This window comes from Thermobia domestica, chromosome 4, assembly GCF_964235325.1.
Source record: "Thermobia domestica chromosome 4, izTheDome1.hap1.1, whole genome shotgun sequence".
Classification (NCBI taxonomy): domain Eukaryota; kingdom Metazoa; phylum Arthropoda; class Insecta; order Zygentoma; family Lepismatidae; genus Thermobia; species Thermobia domestica.
In genome coordinates, this window is record NC_137457.1 from 327933384 (window position 1) to 327956827 (window position 23444).

Here is a 23444-nt window from a genome sequence, read left to right on the forward strand (position 1 = left end):
GGCGTATTTAGGGTCGGTGCTTCCGGGCTTAAGCCCCCCCCTTCCCGAAATCTTACTTACTATAGTAAAGTATATGAAATATCTTGCAGAATTTTCACATTTTCAGGCAAATCCCCCCCCCGAAAGTTAGCAAAGCCCCTCCCGAAACAAAATCGTAAATACGCCGCTGTGTATTGAAAATAAAGATACTAGAAGAGAGTGGACACTTCAGTCACCGCAAATGTTCTAATGTGCATTAATGCCTAAGCCGAAGAGAGCTCTATCAACATTCTTGCTGCTAACCCTGATTCCCCTATAAATGATTAAAATAGATTGCTGAACTCAGCATAACCACACTGTTGTATAAAGGATGAAGGGTGTTTCGAAATAACAACCTTGAAATTAAAAAAAAAAAAAAAGAAGGAAAGAGGAAACATTGCTACAACTATACCCTAAGCCAGGGTCGGCCCTAGGTAATATGCCCCCCTTCTCCAGAAAGAACAAATCTTAAAAGCCCCATCATGAACAACGAAGAGGAGGAAAAGTGCACTTGCACTCAGAAAGGCGGGAACATTACAAACATACTCTATGTTAGTGAAAGATAAAGTAAACACACCTGCAGAGGAAAGATGGTAATTCTTTTTACATAATTCAATGTCGAGCTTCAATCTCAATATATCAGATTGTAATTCCTGTGCAAGTAGCTCTTTTATCTTTATTTCTTGATTTTCCTTCTACATCTCTTTAAGAAACTTGTTTCCATCTTCAATGATAAGGAATTTGTTTCTTACAAAGGCAAGAGTTGTTTTCATATCAAAATTGTAATAACTAACTAAATGAAACTGATGTTTGCTACCGTTCGAGAATTGAGTTCTTGTATTTGACAACAATCACGGAAGTCATGTTGGAATATGTTTGACCATTTGCTTTAGCACTGTCCATGTGACCCTAAACTAATGCGATCTGAACATGATCTATGAATGCAATATTCCAATAGGTCAGCTTAGAATAAATTTAACTATCATCATAATGAAGTCTGTTTCCAACAGGATATATTCATTTTAAATAATATAGTTATGACAATTTTGCCACCCCTCGGAACTTGCTGCCCTGTGCAAATGCACGTATTGCACATATGGTACAGCCGGCCCTGCGCAGCTAGTGTGAGGCACATTTGATTTTCTGAGTATGAGTCCCATTGTTAATAAATCTAAGCCATCACCAGCTCGAGCAAGTATGGATTAGAGCTTAGGCTGAACAGACTGGGTCCTAGTGCAGCATGCAACCTAGGAGTTACATGTCCACTAGCCTAGGGAAAGCACATATACCCCTCCTTATATGTTACACAATTAATTTATTTATTGTAGAGTCTACTAGAAATTTTCCATGTGGGCGTTGTTGCATTACATGTTATAATATGTTTTACACTTTTCAAGTGAGCCTGTCGTATACACGTGTATCAAACAACGAGACTTTGTATAGCTGCAAGGAGTGCAGGCTTCAGTGTAGACTACTTGTATCCAGGGGCGGATCCAGGACCGACTTCTGGGGGGGGCGGTGGGTTGTCATACTGCTACTTTTAAGGGCTCCAAACTTTAGGATGGGTTTTATTTATATACATAAAATTAGAAAGTTTCCTCTTCTCGTGGGGCAATTGCCCCGATCGCCCCCTGGATCCGCCCCTGCTTGTATCATTGTAACTTAGTACCAAGGATGTTACAAATAGAGGATCTGCCCATATGTATCGTAATCCTATTAAATCGATGAAGCCAAAAAAACAACCGAGCATCAGCGCGTCTGATTGGCTACTCTCGTTTCCGCCATCGTCTGATTGGCTACTTTCGTTTCCGCGATGATTGTTGGCTCAAAACATTGCTATCCTATTGGGCGGAGTGGGCGGAGTGGGCAGAGTCTAGAAACTCCATAAAGCAGAATTGGCAAGCGTATCTTGAAATCCAGTAAGTACAAAATAATATACTTGAAATTACATTACAGTAATCTAAGAGTGAGGAGATGGCTACGTGAAGGGAGATGGAAATTATCATCCCTCCTTGAGTTTCGGATATGCATACATGTTAATTAGGCGTGAGGTTGATTGACCAGTAGCTTGTCTTATACAGTATAAATGGGGGCGATTGGGGATTTAGACTAACAATCCCATCCTGCCATTTTGTTTTACGAAGTCGGATCGTGACCTGAGTTGCATGAAATGAAACGTAACACTTACAAAAGAAAGTAGACTACGTGATGTAAGGTGAAAACAGAATGATACAAAGGGTTAACTTAAGAAAAATGAAATTGTAACTGAAATAGTAACTCAAGTTGATGTAGCAGGCTCTCAGACATGGTTCTCTCTAGCCGGTGATCGCTAGGTCTACGTATCCGAGGGCTATGGCCGGGCGGATGTCCTTTAGTGGTTGTCTTTACAAACAAGGCAATGATTAGTTAGAGTCATTGGCGTCAGCAGTACGTAAACTTTGGGGAGACAGACTATCAGAGAGACTGGGGTATGTAATACCTCCCAGTAAAGCGTGGGAGGATCCGCAGGTTCTTCCCCGGAAAATTAAAAAAAATAGTCTTCGCACACTGCATTTCAAGACATTTTTTTACTTAAAAAGCCAACAAAAACTTTTAAAAATTTGACTTTTATTATTACCTTCGATAGTCTATTTTTTGGGGAAATGTACTAAAAACACACACAGACTTTACAGTTTTTGTTTATTCAAACAGTTAAATTCAACCTTGTTACGAAGTGTGTCAAAAACAAAATAATAATAATAATAATAATAATAATAATAATAATAATAATAATAATAAATGTAGTGTGAAGTGAATACTCAGAAACAATAAAGTTTTGAAAACAGTCTTTAGGCCTATAAGCCTACAAGTAATGTAAATGAGGCTAAATACAGGGGCGGATCCAGGACGGACTTCTGGGGACCGGTGGGTTGTAATACTGCTACTTAGAGCTACTTTTAAGAGCTCCAAACTCTAGGATGGGTTCAATGTGTATATATACTAGGAATGCAATGGATATGCCCTATTGCAATGAAATGAGCTGAGCGAGCTTAAAGTACGTAAAGTACGAGCTTTTTCAAACATTTGTCTTTGATCGTTTGCGGCAATTGAAATGGTGCAAATTCAGTCACTGGCGTTTCAGGAATAGTTTTAGTCTCGAGAACTCTTTGTTTTATTAGCTTCTTTTTTTGTTGATTATTCCTCGATGGTACAACGGATTTTTGATTTCGACCTATGTTGTCACTCAGCACGACATACTCTATCAGCGTGCTAAGTTTGGTTGAGATCGGCCAAACGGTCTAGGAGGAAGCGTTTTTCGGTGATTATTCCTCGATGGTACATCGGATTTTTGATTTCGACCTATGTTGTCACTCAGCACGACATACTCTATCAGCGTGCTAAGTTTGGTTGAGATCGGCCAAACGGTCTAGGAGGAAGCGTTTTTCGGTGATTATTCCTCGATGGTACATCGGATTTTTGATTTCGACCTATGTTGTCACTCAGCACGACATACTCGATCAGCGTGCTAAGTTTGGTTGAGATCGGCCAAACGGTCTAGGAGGAGTTCGCGGACAACCAAACGGCTAACCCGAGTATGAGAGCTTCGCTTCGCTCAGCTCAAAAATTTAAAAAAAAAAAAAAATCTCTTCTGGGGGGGGCGATATCCCCGATCACCCCTCCCCTGGATCCGCCACTGGCTCAATAATGTATGGTTTTAAAAAAACAGTTGAAAATTATGATTTTGGCTAAACTAACTCGTTTTCCTGCTCGCTATCTAAACTAAAACAGTTTGTTACTTTACAGTTTAGTCCACCTCCATAGAACCAGAACCTGCCTCACTTTTTTCACAATTGGAAACAAACTTTTATACTTTTTCTTTTTTCACAACCACTTTGTCTAACATTGTTTTGTGAACGTACCAAACTGATACACGGTTGTGCCTCTTTTGGGTCATAGTTAACAAAAGATATTTCAAATATTTATGGGGACGAAAACCGTTTTACAATTATTGGAAGGGACACATCTCCGGTGAAATTGACCCGTGGTTGGAGTCAACTGCCAGGGGCGTCGAGAGATAGTTGGACATTTGGATAATATAAACATTAGATTCTTCTCTACAACTTCATGAAAGAGACATCTCTCTCTAGATTTTGGATGGAATTTTCTCGTCGATTTGCTGGGCTCCTGGGACGATCTTACTGCACACCATCATGACTGACAATTGTCCCATCGTCCTCCTGGGTTTCGAGCCCTGTCGTTCATTGATGCTTGGCGATGTTCAATCGAAGGTAGGCTTACTATACAAGAAAGATACGTCACACACACACACACACACACACACACACACACACGAGTTCAGGAATGTCGAACACGGTAAATAGCTTGTCCGTTTATTTCCATTCAATTTACAAATGAGTGTGTGACTTACATATTAATGAAATTATTGTCGTCTGAACTACTGTATGCAACAAAAGCAATAAAATATATTATTTTTATTTTCTCTACGATTTATTAAGACCCTGGTATGAAGGAGCGGAACTTTACGGATCGGAGACGTGGACATTGAGAAAAGCTGAAATGTCCACGCTGGAAGCATTTGAAATGTGGTGTTGGCGCATATCATGACCAAAAGGAAAAGAAATGAAGACGTACTAAAGGAAGCTAAGGACGACAGATCATGAAGACAATGGGAAAAAGAAGAAACAGCATGCTTGGCCATCTTATTCGGCACTCCGATTGGATCACCGTGTTGATAGAGTGAAAAGCAGAAGGAAAACCAGTAAGAGGAAGACCAAGGCTAGAATATCTAGGTGCAGTTACGAAGAGGCCTTATCAAAGTATAAAACAGCTCTCCCAAGCGAGAGAAAAGTTTTAAAATTTTCATGTTGCCCATTAACCTATGGTTGAGGTGAACAAGAAGTTGTGTATGTATCAATATAACAACATACTAATGGAAAACGGAAACTCTGTTTATATTCGGTGAGGGATGTTGCTCCCGAAGCATAAAAGCTCAAATGACAGTGCTGAATTTAATGTATCATCAGAACTTATAAAATGTTCACAAGTTACTGACACTCAAAACGTCGTCATGTTAAATGTAACAGTTTAATCTCATACGAAAACTTTGCAATCCAAAACACACACTCTCAGAACCCATGAGTGAGTTGCGATCCATAGGTTGAAAATTGCTGGATTACCAGAACAGAAACCATTAACCTCTCAAATGTGATGGATGTGACGTCTGTCAGTTGCACTCTGCATTGTAACAGATAATGGTATGCGTGAACAATGGACCCCTATTGTTAACCTATTCCAACAGCCGAGACAGAATAAGATGTATGATCTGCATTTTCTCATCTCACCTGATCGATTGACGTATCTTATTACACGAGAGCTCCTGTTCATATCTTCTGTCGGCAACATACAAGATTAGAATAACGCTCATTGGATTATAGGAATGTGTAATACATGTGGGTAGTTGCTTAAGTGGTATGAATACAAAGGAGGTGTGATATCAGTAACGCCGCCGAAGGGGGACAAGAAGGGTAACACTCCCCCGTATTGACCCCTTACCTCCGACTTTCCCCCAGAAGTGTTGTACTGTTAGGGATGCGCACGAGACGAGTCGAGACAGGATTTCCCTGACAAAATTCGAGTCGAAACGCGGCTCTTCCAGTATAAAAATATATATTTTTCGAGTCGAGACATCACTTTTACAGCACATTTTCGAGTCGAGACAGCCACAAATCTTGTCTCGTGCGCATCCCTATGTACTGTAATGTAGGTTAATCAGTGGTACTCAACCGATGAGTTGTGACACACTGGTGTGTCAAGCATTTCCCTAAGGTGTGTAGCGAAATTTTAGAATTTAAAAATCATGAAGAATTTAATAATACTTAGTTAAAATCAAGACAGTCCGTACCAGTTAACACCTCCAGCGGTAGAAATAATGCTCAGTGCTATACGAAGTCATTATAAAAACTAATTGGTTTCACTATTATATTATTATTATTAGACTATTATTATTATTAAATAGACATAGTATATTAGTGATTAAATACCGATTTTTCGCGTACTTTTTCGAAGTCTAAGACAAACAAAATAGATAAAACTCCGAACTTATGCTCAGTGGTTTGGGCGTGTTTAAAATGAGTGTTCATGTTCACTTAGTCGTATTTTTCTGTTTTTTTAATACTTGCTTATCTAGCACTATTATAATATACTATATATCAGCACGAGGTATCACGTCAGTTTCAGAGGAGATGGTGCAGGGGATTGTGGTTAAAATCATCGGCTGAGGTAAACGCTCTAGCTATATATTGCAAAAGAAATATAATACAAAGATTGGCATCCGTTCCAAAGTTATCCTGCGGAGTAACGGACGGACGTGTTACTGATTGATCCTAATAATTGAGTTCAATCGAAGAGAAGAAAGTTAAAACTTTACTCAAAGCCAAATTCAATCAATCCTTTAGAGAATCGCTCGTGCAGTTTTAATTGCTCTGTTTCATACATCGTTAAGAATATTTTTATTTAAATTGCAGTAATAACTCTCTCAAAAATGTCGGAACAAATTATCACATAAATCAACGGATTATTATCTAATTATTGACTCAATTTGCCTTTGGAAGAGGTTTCAGTGTTCAATATGATATATTTTGATGTAATTGTTGTGAAAACTTGTTACTCCATTAGGAATACAATCGGGAGATAGGGGAAACGAGTGCTGATATGTAGGCTATTGACGATAGGTGCATCTTTACATTTACCTGTAAAGTAGGTTGTGAATCATTTTAATGCATTAGATACCATCCTACCGGGAATAGAACCCAAGACGTCATATACCAATGGCAGACACACTAGCTGTTAGAGCAGAGAGGAGGACAAATATGAATTAAGTTTACGCTCAAACCCATTCCTAGTAGCAAGACGGCTTTCGATCAGTTGGCGTGCGCTTGCCTTTTGACTTTCTACGCTTGCACTTGAAACGCATTTTTTTTTTCATACAATCTGCCTTTTGTTGTACTTGCAAGCAATACTTTAGATCCTTCGCAGAGCGTCATAGCATCACTCGCCTTTCATTGGCTATTGACTTGTAAAACGTTTGCGTCAAGCTTGAATGGAACACTAAATGCAAGGTTGCCCCCATGTAACTTCATTGCTGGAATCCAACTTGCGGCATGCTTGCACGTTTCCCAATCAAGCTGGATGCAAGCTTGGCCGACTTGCAATTCAAGCTTACAGCAAGCGGTTTGCAAATTATATCTGGTACCAAATTTCACAAAATTAAATCCCCACGTTAAGCGGGTTTGCATATCCAGGCTCCTAACTATGAAAACATTTACGCTCAGTCCAACCTCAATCATTTCATGAATTCAACCTGTTTTACGTATGTTATCAGGACATAATATCGATTGTGATGTATTCTAAAAACACTTTTATACATTGCAAGAGCTGTAACGTCCAAATATTTACTGAGAACTCATAGTCGTATCGGAATAAACAAAAGCGAGTATGGAACAGTAAACTGCTTTCACAAAAGGCTAAAGAAGATGTGTAAAGGCATACAAAACGGTCGAGTGGTTTGGGTCGATACACTATCAATCACATGTTTGTGTGTTCAAACCCGGTAGCAAGTTGTTTCTTTTTTAAGTGTCTTCCTATTTTCATCCGGAGGCTGAAAATATTTCTTTGAGTAACTCATTGAAAACTTCTTTTGTTTCAAATTCGATTAGAACGGAACATTATATGAATTGCGAATCTTAAATCCATAGCTAAAAAAATGAAGTATACTCGCTACTCTATTATCCTCTGATTTGTAACGAAAAACTATTTATAAACAGTGGTGACTTCAGAAAATTATCATCGGGGGAATTTCAATATGCGGGTGGAGGGCAAATATTGGTAGTCCACATTGAGCACGATCGAATATATGGTCCTGAAGACGGAAATTTCTTAGCTCGAGAGGGGTCTCAAATTCTCCCTCAGATCACGTCCTGAAAGCATCATTGCTTAAAAGCTTTTCGTAACAAATATAATATTACACTTGTTTCTCGTTCTACATTTAGAATTGGTAAAATCATAACTTATAGAAGATTATAATAAAAGTATAAAAACTACAATACCAATCATGTATAAATTATCTTGTAAGTTACCAACTTTGGGTCAGACTAAAACTCAAATATTTGTTTTCGGATTGCACTTAGAAGTAAGTCCTCTCTATATAATTCTGATTGGAAAGCCATGTTTAACACTAATTAATTAATCAATATTTATACGAATATTTTTTTATTTTACTATTTTTACTATTCAATATTATATACACTTCATTTCCAAAATCAAAATCTCGAAAATGTATATTGCACGAGTGCAGACTCGCAAATAAATGATTATTTATCATATATATTGGTCTCTATTCGAAATTCTATTTAATCGAATCCGACAAGAACACAGACAGAAACAGGTGAAAAAAAGGCGTTGTAGCCGGCGGGGACTCGAAGTAAGTTCGAATGGTGCTTTACAAGCCGAACGCCTTAGACCACTCGGCTATGGTAACAACTAGTGATTGTAGCAAAGGCTTCGAGTAGTAGTTCTTATTACAGAATAACATTTTCTATTGCCTAAAATTTAAACCTAATTTACTTTGATATAATATATCTATTAATTTGTTGCATGAACACGTTTTCGTTACTTTGATGAATGATGTATGTTGTTGATATAGATTCTATTACACGTTCTTTCGTAAATATTATAGAAAGTATAAGGGTTATTTATGATCTTTCATGGAAATTGACTGGCGCATGCGCAGTACACAGACAGTTCAATTGGAAGGCCAGGAAGGAAACGCTAACACACTGTTAGAATGTTTCATCGCTGTGAAGTATAAAGAACAGCTAAAATGTATTTTACGTTTCTCATTGCGTAAAGAATAACCAAGTTAATGTTTGTCCAAGTTCTTACTAATCAACTGGATTCATGAAAAATAATTAATATTGTCATTACTGCACAATATGAAGAATAAAGAACGTATATTACACCACATTGTTCTCGAATTCGAACTTAGCTAAGGAAGGGACAATAAACAAAATGTGACTTATTCGTTCGAATTGAGATAATTCAATGAAACCAGAAATTACACAATCAAAAGGAAAACTATCGTTAAAAAGACAATAATACTTTTATCCGAGATGTGAAATAAAGTTATTAATTCACTGAAATGAAAGCAATATTGGGCATGATATAGAGTAAGAAAAAAAAGTAAATGTATTCTTAGAAACGTTCAAAGTAAATTCACAAATACTACTCTTCCTTTACGTTTTAACGAACTAATAAGTAAACAAGAAAGGAAAAAAAATGAAAAACGAAAGTATTGCTCTTGAAAAAATATAATAAATAAATGAAACTTAAATAAATGTTTACACAAAAAATAACACACTAGTACTTCGTGTAGTCACCTCCAGAGTCAGTAAGTTCTTGAAGTCTGGAGGGGATGCTAGATACAAGTGTCGAGCAATACGACGGTGTGTCACGAAAATGTTGCCACAGTTCCATAACATGATTTTGAAGAAACGTTTGGTCTCTGTCTTCACGTCTCTCTTTCCATTCTTGCACCATGTAGGCCCACAGATGTTCAATTGGGTTCAAATCTGGAGATAGAGGGGGCCACTCAATACAAATTAACTCTGGATGTTCACTTAGCCACTCTCGTGTTTGCCGGGAAGTGTGAACAGTACTGTTGTCATGCATAAATATATATATTCTTCCTGTTCGGGGAAGTTTCTTTCTAAGGACGGTAACAACGTATTTTCGAGGATATTAATGTAAACACTGCTGTTCATTCTCTCAGGCACCGCAACCAAATCTCCAGGACCAGCAGCCGTCATGTATCCCCAAAAGTGTACTGATATTCGTCCTGAACAAGAAGTTCTGATAATATTTTGTTCAGCATACCTGGTTCCGCGCGGTCTATACAATATAACTCTGCCTTGTTGGTTAGACTTGAAAACCTTCTCGTTGGTCCAGATGACTAAGTCCCAATATGACTGAGGTTGGGTTATGTTATTCTGTGCCCATTCCATTCGTCTGGCCTTGTGAGTCAGAAGACTCTTCCTAGCGGGTCTTGATCAGTGTAGACCAGCCCCCAATAATCTTCTCCTTATTGTTTTGTGAGAACAATTATATTCTCTGGCTTTGTCCAAGAGGATTGACGTGTGGCGTAGAGGTCTGTTGATTACTTCTGTAACTAAAGCTTGATCTTGAGCTGCAGTTGTCACTTTTGGCCTTCCACTTCTTGACCGAGACCTGAACCATTCACCACCTTCTTCATGTCGCTGAACCCATTTCTTGACCGTTTTCTTGTCACATCCCAGATCTCTAGCAATCTGAGGCACAGTTTGTCCCATTTTTGCTCGGCCTATGATTTCTCCTCTCAGAGCAACAGACAGTTCTCCAGAACCTTTAGTACGAGGCATTTTGAGAACCTGTTAGAAATTTGCGTTCTGGCGTGTATGACAAATGTCGGTAAAGTGCATCTTTCTGTTTCTACTGCGCAGGCACCAGTCAATTTTCATGAAAGACCATAAATAATCCTGACAATTGCTGTAATATTTATGAACGAATACGCAATGGAACCTATATTAACAACATCATTCGTCAAAGTAAAGAATACCGTAAACATAAAACAATTTCAACAGACTATTACATCAGGCCAAAATAGGCTTAAACTTCAGAGAATAAAAAATAAATTTCATACTGTAACAAAAGATTGAACATGAAACACGTTTACTATATTTTTAACTTGTCACATTAGCCGAGTGGACTAAGGCATTCGGCTAGAGATTCCGAGGCACCATTCAAGAGTAGTTCGAATCCCAACACAATACAATTTAGTTTTTTCTCTTCTTGACGTTTCTCTTTGTGATCCTGCCGGATTCTATTAAATATAATTCCGTAATACGCTAAAATATACGTAATATTTGAAGTTGTTAACCTCCCATTTTTACATTTTTCGAGCCCAATTGAGAAGAAAGAGGGAAAATGAAAGTACAAAGATTTACAATAATTACTTAGCATTTACTGTCATTGTAATTGTGGATATTTTATTTATGGAAATGTATAATGAAATAAAATATATTTAGTAGGTCACATGTCTCAATTTTTCGGTCCTAACTTGAAAGTTACAGTTTAGGCGGTGACATATCGAAGACCCAGGGGGTTGAGTGGGTTGTAACCCCTCCCATTGAAACTTTTATATTCTATTGAAATAAAAAGTGTTTCAGTTTATAATCTTGGAAAAGCAACAATCACTGTGTGTGAAGGACGGTTTATTTATACTACGATTTATCACTTCCAAATTTGTAGAAGATGTGACTGGATATTGTGTATAATCATTCAAGAAATATAAGACAAGGAAGGGACTTCGTAAACCCTTCACGCCACCCCAGGAGGACGAAGTGCGTCCCGCCGTCCTTCGGTTGGGAACTACTGCTTCCGAGGGAAACATTCTAACAGTGTGTTAGCGTTTCCTTCTTCACCTTCCAATTGAACTGTCTGTGTACTGCGCATGCGCCAGTCAATTTCCATGAAAGATCATAAATAACCCTTATACTTTCTATAATATTTACGAAAGAACGTGTAATAGAATCTATATTAACAACATACATCATTCATCAAAGTAACGAAAACGTGTTCATGTAACAAATTAATAGATATATTATATCAAAGTAAATTAGGTTTAAATTTTAGGCAATAGAAAATGTTATTCTGTAATAAGAACTACTACTCGAAGCCTTTGCTACAATCACTAGTTGTTACCATAGCCGAGTGGTCTAAGGCGTTCGGCTTGTAAAGCACCATTCGAACTTACTTCGAGTCCCCGCCGGCTACAACGCCTTTTTTTTCACCTGTTTCTGTCTGTGTTCTTGTCGGATTCGATTAAATAGAATTTCGAATAGAGACCAATATATATGATAAATAATCATTTATTTGCGAGTCGCACTCGTGCAATATACATTTTCGAGATTTTGATTTTGGAAATGAAGTGTATATAATATTGAATAGTAAGAATAGTAAAATAAAAAAAATATTCGTATAAATATTGATTAATTAATTAGTGTTAAACATGGCTTTCCAATCAAAATTGAGGACTTACTTCTAAGTGCAATCCGAAAACAAATATTTGAGTTTTAATCTGACCCAAAGTTGGTAACTTACAAGATAATTTATACATGATTGGTATTGTAGTTTTTATACTTTTATTATAATCTTCTATAAGTTATGATTTTACCAATTCTAAATGTAGAACGAGAAACAAGTGTAATATTATATTTGTTACGAAAAGCTTTTAAGCAATGATGCTTTCAGGACGTGATCTGAGGGAGAATTTGAGACCCCTCTCGAGCTAAGAAATTTCCGTCTTCAGGACCATATATTCGATCGTGCTCAATGTGGACTACCAATGTTTGCCCTCCACCCGCATATTGAAATTCCCCCGAGGATAATTTTCTGACGTCACCACTGTTTATAAATAGTTTTTCGTTACAAATCAGAGGATAATAGAGTAGCGAGTATACTTCATTTTTTTAGCTATGGATTTAAGATTCGCAATTCATATAATGTTCCGTTCTAATCGAATTTGAAACAAAAGAAGTTTTCAATGAGTTACTCAAAGAAATATTTTCAGCCTCCGGATGAAAATAGGAAGACACTTAAAAAAGGAACACCTTTCTACAGGGTTTGAACACACAAACATGTGATTGATAGTGTATCGACCCAAACCACTCGACCGTTTTGTATGCCTTTGTACATCTTCTTTTGCTTTTTGTTATAGCAGTTTACTGTTCCATACTCGCTTTTGTTTATTCCGATACGACTATGAGTTCTCAGTAAATATTTGGACGTTACAGCTCTTGCAATGTATAAAAGTGTTTTTAGAATAAATCACAATCGATATTATGTCCTAATAACATACGTAAAACAGGTTGAATTCGTGAAATGATTGAGGTTGGAGTGAGCGTAAATGTTTTCATAGTTAGGAGCCTGGATATGCAAACCCGCTTAACGTGGGGATTTAATTTTGTGAAATTTGGTACTAGGGATAATTTGAAAACGAGTTTTACAACCTCAACTCAAGTTTACCTTTTGCGATCTACACTCACTCATGTGAAATAACATCCACTTGTGAAAAGTAAAAGTAACCATCACTGAGAAGAAAAAGAAAGCGCACAAGAGGTAAGTGCTCTACCACTGAGCCACCAAGCACCCCTCCCCCAAACATTACGTAAGCTAATCTATCCTCAGCACATTGGAAATTCACAGGTGGGATTATAAAATAATCTTCACATTTTACAACGAATTTTCACAAAAACTATGTACAGTAATGTTTTTCCGGTTTGTTTTCCCTTTCCCAATCAAAAATAATATCAAAATTGGGGATTAAATTAAAATTTGAATAAAGTAGAAGTATATCTTTAAGTTTTACGTCCCACGGTTATGCCGATTAGGCTAAAGGAGACGGTGATTATGAGAAATGAATGAAATGGTGGAATGAAGAAAGTGGGAGGAAACGGGAGAACCCCGAGGAAAGGCACGCACACGGTGTTTGTCCACCACAAAGTTCACTTAGCGGGAGCAGTGTTTGAACCGGGACCCCATCCACCAGAGGTGAACGCTCTACCACTGAGCCACCGCGGCCCCAAAATAAGTAGAAGTATAGATTTTCGTACAGTTACTAGTTGATCTTTTCAAGCCAACAGCTCGTTTACAGTGCCTAAGTGCCTACACGCTAGCGACATCTCTAGGCATCAGACAGAAGGCAGAGCAGTTGTCGACAACTATTAGCCTGACTCTGAACTATTAGGAATAAGGAAGACTAAGATTAATTGAGATTATCTTGCGCTTGTAATAAACAATAATACCTAAATATTTTCCAGTAGATGTTTACACAACCTGTAACTCTGAAATGGTTTGAAGCTACCGTACCAAAGATGGCGTGGGTCAATGAAAACTTGACCCGTGACCCGCGGACCCACCACCCACTGTGACCCACCATGACGAACTCTGACCCCATGACCCACTCGGACCCACCACCCACCATGAATTACTCACTCACTCTGACCCACCAAAACCCATCGTCATTAACTCTGACCCATGATTTACGCCCTTCTCTCCACTGACTAAAGACTTTACATTTGTAGGTATAATAAAACCAGGTTGTGAAATTATCACTAATCAGAGTTTGAATTTCTACGGTCAATCACTTAAGCACCGCTCTGTTACAATACTAGTGGATCTGACCTTTGCGATATAAAATGGTAAAGTCTTTGTCATGGGCCATGTTACGATGAAATTCAATTTAATTATTTCGTACTTCTCAGTAGAAAATAGGGCGAAATTCGAAAGTCTCAAATAAAGGTAAAGTAAGCCAACGTACAAAAAAAAAAAAAAAAAATCGACTGTCTCTAGAGTCAAGTAGTAAGTCCTATTGCTATTATTACAATTACAAATATCAATATCCAAAAGTGACTAGAGTCCTTGTTTCACTTAGATATACTCATCGCAGATAAGGAAATAGAAAGGAAAGAAAAGAGAACAAAAATGTTGGGCTCGAAAGTAAAACGTAGACAAATTCAGAAGAGTGTTCAGAAGATGCTGTCTATAATTACAGAGCAGAGTGGAGTGTATTGGACCGGTGGGTCAGAGTGGATCACGGTGGGTTGTGGGTCGAAGTGAGTGACATCCCGTTGACATACGACCCACTGACCCACCCCATCTCTGTTGCATACTAGTGCTTCTGCATTATGAATAGGATACAAGAGTATAAATGTTGACACGATCAAACCAAAAACACGCAATATATATCTTAGTTATTATGACTTCAGAGTTCCAAACTTAATAGTTACTGTCCAAACTTTGATATGAGTTATAAACCAATTTTTAGAAAGCGAAGCCTGCTAGTCAAAACAAGATATTTTGATCAGTGCAAAGTTTATTTTTCTTTTCTGCATCTGGCATCAGTGTGTGTGTAACATTTTCATTGAAAGTTAGAAAAACTTTGTGATCAGTGGCTGAAGAAGAAAAAAAAAGTATAATGTAGTTGTCAGCTTGGTCTTCGGAAATGGAAACAAAAGCTAACGTTCGTAAATATTATCTTAAAGCTAATTTCTGCGTTGCTTTCTTTTTTCTCTAGCTTTATTAAGTAAATTCAGTTGAAAATAGCAGAATGATAACACGAAAAGAAAAATCGTTTCCATTCAATGCCCGAGAAAAAAAAATCATTCCAGTTTTTAAAATCGCTTGGCTCTTCGCATCCGGCACGAAATAGAAAAAAGCATATCGGATCACGATTTGAAGGGAACCCTTTATGTACAAGGTTTCTATATAAGCTTTAAAAAGTATATCTGCGCATTGTATTATATATATATATATATATATATATATATATATATATATATATATATATATATATATATATATATATATATATATATATACATATATATATACAGGGTATTTCAAATACCAACAACGTTTGGGAGTTGATTGCTGACACCAAGATAAAATAAACAGTGTAGACCAACCTGGGTACACAGATGTTTCCTTTCGGAGTTAAAGACTGCCGAAGACATGAAAAATTGAACTTTAAAGGCCCATAGCTCCAAAACTATGGGACCTACAATAGTCGGGTCAAGATACCCAAAAACACATGTTTCAGTATCCTGTAGTACTTCCGCAACAATTTTTGAGTTGATTTTAACGTCCCTTTCAGTAGCGAGGCTATATGATACAGGACCTACTGATTAAAGTAGAATCCGAACCACATGGGCTCCGCCGGGAATCAAACGCTGGTCTCCCACCTCAAAGGCGCGTACGCTAACCGCTTAGCCACGAACGAGCTCCCGGAACAACTCTTATAGAGGTAGTTGGTGAGTACTTCAAATGATATGCCCGTGGCCAAACTCCCTCTATAAAAATTGTTGTGTGAGTATCTTAGGATTCTGAAACATGTATTTTTGGGTAGCGTACATATTAGTTCCTAAATGAAGTCTCAATCCGTCTACGGTAGGTCCCATAGTTTTGAAGCTATGGACGTTTAAAGTTCATTTTTTCATGTTTTCGGCAGCCTATAACTGCGAAAGGAATCATTTGTGCACGCAGGTTGGTCTACACTTTTTGTCTTATCTTGGTGTCAGGAATCACCTCCCAAAAGTTGTCGGTGTTATTTTGAAACACCCTGTATATATATACAGCCGCGAATTCAGGATATGATCAAGTGAGGGGCTAAACCATACTTTGCCGCTTTATCCAGTGTAAAGTAGGATTGAAGCCCATTTTATCCAGTGTATACCTGAGCGTTAAGGGGGGCTATATATAGACCACTCTTGACGCACAGGTATACACTGGATAAAATGGGCTTCAATCCTACTTTACACTGGATAAAGCGGCAAAGTATGGTTTAGCCCCTCACTTGATCACTTGATCATATCCTGGATCCGCCACTATATATATATTGGTCAATAACGCCCATAGAACAACAAAGCTTGAGAAATTTCAAAACCAAGTTTTGAAGAAAGTATAACGTTAGTATAAATGATTAATAGGGTGGCTAAACACAGTGGGCCTTATGCAGAATCGTTTTGGCGTATGATTAGCATCATACTAAGAATCTGACTAAAGCATGGTTATCAGAAGAATATTCAGAATCTGATTAGCACGTAGTAGTTTGAAGCAATACCAAGCTACGCTAATTTAGAATCCTGTGCTAGTGTTGCCAACTTGAGACGTTATAGTTTTACGTTACCTTAATAATCTTGAACTGGGGTGACAAACTTGGAGAGTACGAGTTCGATTCTATAGCTGGGTAGCTAAACTTGTAACGACCTTATGATCTCGTGGCTGGAAAACCAACTTTGTATTGTACAAGTTTGCACCAATTATTTATACTTTCATTCGTAGCTAACATTATGTTGGGGGAAAGGAAAAGTAAAAAGAAAGAGGGAAAAAAATCAAGTGGGTCGCCGATATTATTTCCTTTCTTAAGCTACGATTATGGACCAGTGAGCACAACGCTATTCAACTCCAGACTCTTGCACACTAATGGTATTATCGGTACCATGAGAAGGAAGAAAGAAAAAAAATCATTTCAAAACGACACCACATACCTTGCAAATCATGTTTATTTAACTCTCTTGCAAACAGCATATAATAATGAGAATGGCATCGATATTAGCGATCATGAACAGCTAAACTCAATCGCCAGGGGGAAAAAATCATACGTATTCAGTCTTTGAAGATTCCAGAAATCTTCTCACGCCAACACAACTAAGTGATTTGTAACAACAATATTTAAACATTATCCTTAATAACAATAGAAGAGTTGTTTACATTCCTCGACCAAGTATTGAGGCAAAATCTTTAGTAGGCTACATCACAGCGAGTGAAGGGAGATTACAAAATACATTACTGTTCACAAAACATCTCACCACAGAGGGAGTTAGTTCACGGCTGCATCGATTAACCTTCCTCCCCACAAGCATAACGTTTCCACTACTTTTTCGCAACCAACTGTTAGGAGGGCGCTTTCCCTCGACATAGCTTACAACTAAACAGCGGCGGTAATAATAATACATACTGTAGAAACATTTATAGGAAGTACAAGACCAGCCAGCAAATTTGGACTCTACCCCTGACACCATCACATTTAGGTGTGAATACTATCGTAATACCCACCGTCTTCGACGCGTCCAACTGTACTATTAAAGTAGCTTCGTAATTAAAGATAAGACGTGAAACAACTCGAGGATTTACATAGATCTTTCCTTGCGTGGCGACTTAATACTTAGACTATGAACTATATATTATAGTAACCAATACGGAGTGCCCACTACTGGACGAACATGAGCTAGATGGTAGCGAGTGATACATTATACATCTACGCAACTCGGAAACATAATTTCATTTAAAGCAAGAGAGAAATGGTGTTGACATCAGACTACCCCGTCGGCGTATGAATTGACTTACTGGATAGAGGCTCCCTTCTGTCTACTCAGACATGTTACGGACAAAATTTACCTGAGACAACATTATGGACATTGTAGAATCAATATACGTATATTATGTAAACTCACTGAGTAACAAATGATTAATAAGTGATATATTGTCCTTTACTCTATAGAGTGACTCGAAACAATAGAATAGACACACGACATTGATAATATTGCACCAGATATTATGAATGGAGACAAACACTTGAATGAATTATATGAGTTATAAACGAAGTTCCTTTACAGTTCCCGGAACGGCGTTACTTCTTCCATAGATTGAGATAGAAATAATAAAGACAGAGTTACCTGAAACGGTGACCAAAGCTCACCCAACCGCTACTTTCAACACCTACTGGTAAACAATACCGGCACCACGGGCCAGTTCAAAGAGCACAGCTTCGGGCAGCATCTTTGGGCAGAGACCAGTCTCCGATGACCTCTCAGGCAGCTCAACACGCGATAATTGCAAATTCTAGCCACAGGTACAGATTAACCAAATGGCGACCTTCTTCTTAGTTAGCAGCAACTAGAGACACGTCATCAACGTTCACCAGATAGACATAAGTTCACCGTATAAGTCGTTGTAGCACCTCTGCTCACAACGACAACCACGAACAAAGATCCAACAAGGCGACAGGCCTAGGTCCCACTGAAGCAGGTGGAGTCAGTTGGCAAAATAACAAAGGATCAAGTCCCCAATTAGGGAAAGGAAGACGAGGAGTCGCTACGGAGAAAATCAACGTTGACAACGTTGTAGACACTATATCCAGGAAAGAGGCAGCAGGCCTGGTTAAAACTTAATCAAAGAGGTGGTTCCCGATGTAACTATCATATTTCCACCTATGACACAACGAACTGTTAGTGAGCAGCAAGCCAATCTCAATAGTAACCGGAGTAGGCACAAAACTGAATGTTTGCAGGCAAATTTGTTATGGTTCATTACACGTTACGCAGACTTTCCTATCATTGTTCTGTTATGGCATCTCCCATCGAAAAGTTTGTGATAGAGAACAAGTCACTTTACTGCATAATATGCAGTAATTCCATGTTTAGAGGACAGGACGAAACACTAACCCTTCTTCCTCGTCGCCATATTTTTTTTGTTCAGAGAGCTAAGACAAAGGAGAACGCGCTCGTAGATCCCGCTCGTTCTCTGATTGGCCGCTCCTTTCTACGCAACAGAGCGTAAAACTAAAACGACAATTTTAATATTAACATATATATAACTGAATGGAAATAAAAATTACGTAAGTTAGTATTTATATATATACGTCCATAACAAATTACTCAGTTTAAACGAAAAATAAATTCCAGTTTATTTCAAGCAGCCAGCGTCATCTACCGAGACTGAGAGATATCCGCTCGATGCAGGCCATAGACGTACAAAGAAAGTAGCATATTTCGATTACACATACTAGTCCAATTGTCGACCATCTTGAATCCTTCATGAGGGTCGAGAATTGAGAGAATATATATAAAAAAAAAAAGAAATAACACTAAGAGCTGATTAAATATCTCTATAAAATAATCTCTTTGAGAAAATGTAACGCTCAAAGAGGAACGTTACAAGTTAACTAAGTTAATCACACGTGACTAATTAATTTAGTGCAGAGGTTACCCTGGTTTATAACTTATAAGAATACAAACGCAATTAATTACCTGTTTTTCTTTCCCTTCACCTCATCGGGTGAATTAACTATGAAATAGCTATTAAGCCGAGTCGTCTAAAATAGCAGTACTGTTTCTTAAAGTGAACAGTGAGAGATGCGTAGAAAATTTCCAGTTCTCTGAGGGACACATACAACAGACGATAAATTATCTTCCCTTATAATCATAACATAATCCTTATATTATCGCTAATATTAATTGACTTATTCCTGTCATAAATACGTCCCTCAGAAATAAATAAGTTATTTTATAATACGATTTCTAAACTATTTATAAATTATTCTGATGTGAAGCCACGAAGAAAACATTTCGTATTTCATATATTTTCATTTTTACAGACACGCCTGCGCACGTCTAGATTTCCATAGTTGATACAAATTTATTTTTCTCACTCGAGATATTGGGGTTATATTAGTTAATCATACCGAAGTCAACTTACTAGATGAACTGCAAGCAGACTCTGATTACCAAAAAGTACATTCTCCTTAGTACATCACTAATACGACTCTAATCGAGTGACTAACGCGTGATTAACGAATTTCTCTGAATACCGCATTGAGTATTTAGAAGTACACAGTGCCCTGAAGAAACCGAACCTTGATGAACACAAACTGCAAGGTGATATTACACAAGTGAACACTTGATTTTGCTGCGAGCGCTCCTAGATTTGATTGCCGGTGGGGACACGGCCGTAAAAAGTTTAACAGATTTTTCAGCCATCCTGTTACACTTATGTTTTTCCTGGGTTTTTCTCATTCATACCATAAATGTGCATAGGACCACCCCATCTAAATTTTGGTAGGTGTATCTTGGCCCACCCCCTAAATTTTGGAAGGAGTACGTAGTACCATCCCTAATAAATTTGGGAAATTTCGGAATTAATCTGGCATTTTTCAAAATTTAATAGCGGTGGTCCTACGTAACCTTTCCAAGATTTAGGGGGTGGGCCAAGGTACCCCTGCCAAAATTTAGAGGGCGTGGTGATATGCAATCCTGGCCATGGCCCCTGGACCAGGGACCCAGGGCCATAAGTGTCCTCAACTGTCCCAATTACTACTGGTACATTTAGGTATGTGTGTTGTCGTATATTTGTAAAAAATATCTTGATTCTGAGATGCCAAAGCGAACCTGAAGAGAGCAAGCCTGTCCAAGAGTGCCTCCCACGCAAAGATCCTTACTTAGAAGTTTTTTTTTTTTTTTTTAATCCTAACAAATTGGCGAAATCGGCAGGAATTATCTAAAGCATCTAAACGTTCTTTTACTAGAAACTTTATATTACAATTTTTCAGTATACTGCATGTCCTTTTATATATATATATATATATATATATATATATATATATATATATATATATATATATATATATATATATATATATATATATATATATATATATAAGCGATATATACTGGTTCTTGTAGACTTATTAATTTCTATGATCACCAGCTGACACGGTCTCAAAATTGAAATGAAATTATCAGTTTTACGTCCAACGATTATGCCCTGTAGGCTACAGAAGACGCTGATGATGACAATGAATAAGATGGGGAATGAAGAAAGAGACAGGAAACGGAAGGGTCCCGAGAAAAAAAAACACGTACATGGTGCTTGTTCACCACAAAGCCCACTCGGCGCGAGCTGGGATCAAACCGGGGACCTCTTGCACTTGAAGTGGGTCTCAAAATAGAAATCGACATATCATCATCAAGAGCTGGGTGCTCCTTCAAGATAATTCTGCTTTGGTCTCGTAAAGAAAATAAATGGGCCGTTTCTGTTGCGGTAGTTCTGCTTTAAGCGTCCACCTTTAGGTTTAGCCTTATGTAGTATATGTTGCTGCAACAGGGATTTGTACTGGGCCTATCTGTTTGTCCCTGTGGACGTGCATATATATGTGTGTGGTGGCAGGTGGGAAAGCCTCATGTCATCGCAGCTACTGTCAGCCAAGAGACGTTTCGAAAACCAGTGTAGCTGACAGATATTCAGCCGTGGATGGAATTCTATAAAAGAAAACAACATCGCCCGGTGGACTGTTTGTTTGGAATGTTTTTATGGAAATCTCTTCCCAGAATTCACGACTAACTGCGAAATTGAAAGTTCGTGTTTAGAAAATATATATATGGGGTGTTTCAAAACAAATCCGACAATGTTTCGAAGGTGATTCGTGACACCAAGATAAGTCCAAAAGTATAGTCCAACTTGGGTGCAGAAATCCGTCATTTTGGAGTTATAGAATGCCGAAAACATGAAACAAACGAACTTTAAAGTGTAATGTAATTTTAATTTATTAATGTATATTTAAAACTTTCAAAATAAAAAATAAAAAAAGTAAACAGGCTAAGGTTTTGTAAACGCACTTTTAAGGAAGTGACATTTAAAAATAAAAGTAAAAATGTTAAAATACAAAAATAAAATACAAAAATATAGGTAAAAATCTAAAAATAGGGTATTTAAATTAAATAAATAGTAAACAAGGGGTTAGTAATTTGGTTAGTTATTTGATAGTTGGTTTTTTAGTTAAAATAATATAGTTAGTTGATTATTAGAATTGGAATTTTGGCAGTATGGACATTAGCCTTTACTAACAATTTTTTTTTGTAAGTATGTTATTACTTATGCTAAGAAGCAACATACAAAAAGTTTGTGAATTGAGATTTTTTTTTTAAAGAACATGTGTAATTAAAACATCACACATTACATTACAAAAAGGTCCATAGCCACCATATTATGAGACCTTCTGTAGTCGGGTTAAGACTTCACTTACGAACTAGCATGTGTCCTATCCTATTTTGCTACAGGTATATAATTTGAAGTACTCACCATCTACCTCTATACAGATTGTTGCGGAAGTACCGCAGGATTCTGAAACTTGGATATTTGGATAGGACACATACTAGTTCCTAAGTGAAGTCTTGACCCAACTACGGTAGGTCTCATAGTTTTGGAGCTATGGACCATTAAAGTTCATTTTTTTTATGTTTTCGGCAGCCTGTAACTCCGAAAGGAAGCATTTGTGCACTCAGGTTGGTCTATACTTGTTGTCTTATCTTGGTGTCAGGTATCACCTCCCAAATGTTGTCGGTGTTGTTTTGAAACACTTCGTATATGTGTGTTTAGTTCAAACTTATTTCCCGACAAACATGAGGTATTTTATACAACCTAACCGATGCTATAACTTTTATTATTAGTTTACTATTATTATTATTCAGTTAATTCTATATTTTCATTCCGTGTGCGTGGCTTTTCTCGGGGTTCTCCCGTTTCCTCCCATTTTCTTCATTCCACCATTTCCTTCATTTTTCATTATCACGGTCTCCTTTAGCTTAGCCAGCATAATCGTGGGACGTAAAACTTAAAGATTTCATTTCATTTTCTATATTTTCATTAACGCTACAGTAAATAAAATTACGATGGGGTAACATGCATAAAACAGTGGCTTTCAAGATTTGTTCTTTCTGGAGAAAGGGGGAGGCGGCAAATGATACAATTGCACGGGGTGGCAAATTGCCTAGGGCCGGCCCTGCCCGTATTTATGCATAAGATAGTTTGGAAACCTAAAATTAAGGGAACGCAATACGAAATGATTCTTCAGAAAATGACAAAATTGCAGACGTGAGGTTTTTACTGTGTTTCACTGTTACTCGATCTCCCAAAGACTTGGATTGATACCACTACTATTCGCTAACTCTATAATCCGTAGGCAGGGTGAAGGAAATGACACCAAAATTGTAATGTAACAC

General features: G+C 37.6%; 1 protein-coding gene across 6 annotated transcripts in view; it reads right to left on the reverse strand.

Moving 5' to 3' along the window:
* The window catches only part of LOC145684445 (cyclic AMP receptor-like protein A), a 339973-nt gene that overhangs the window by 168285 nt on the left and 148244 nt on the right, over positions 1 to 23444 (reverse strand). Inside the window, exon 1 of one of the 6 annotated variants that reach the window (XM_081756833.1) lies at positions 18345 to 19102. The exons of 3 other annotated variants lie outside the window; for them this stretch is intronic. The gene's annotated coding sequence lies outside the window, so the exon portion shown is untranslated. 2 more of the 6 variants (XM_081756836.1, XM_081756835.1) reach the window with 2 other exon arrangements.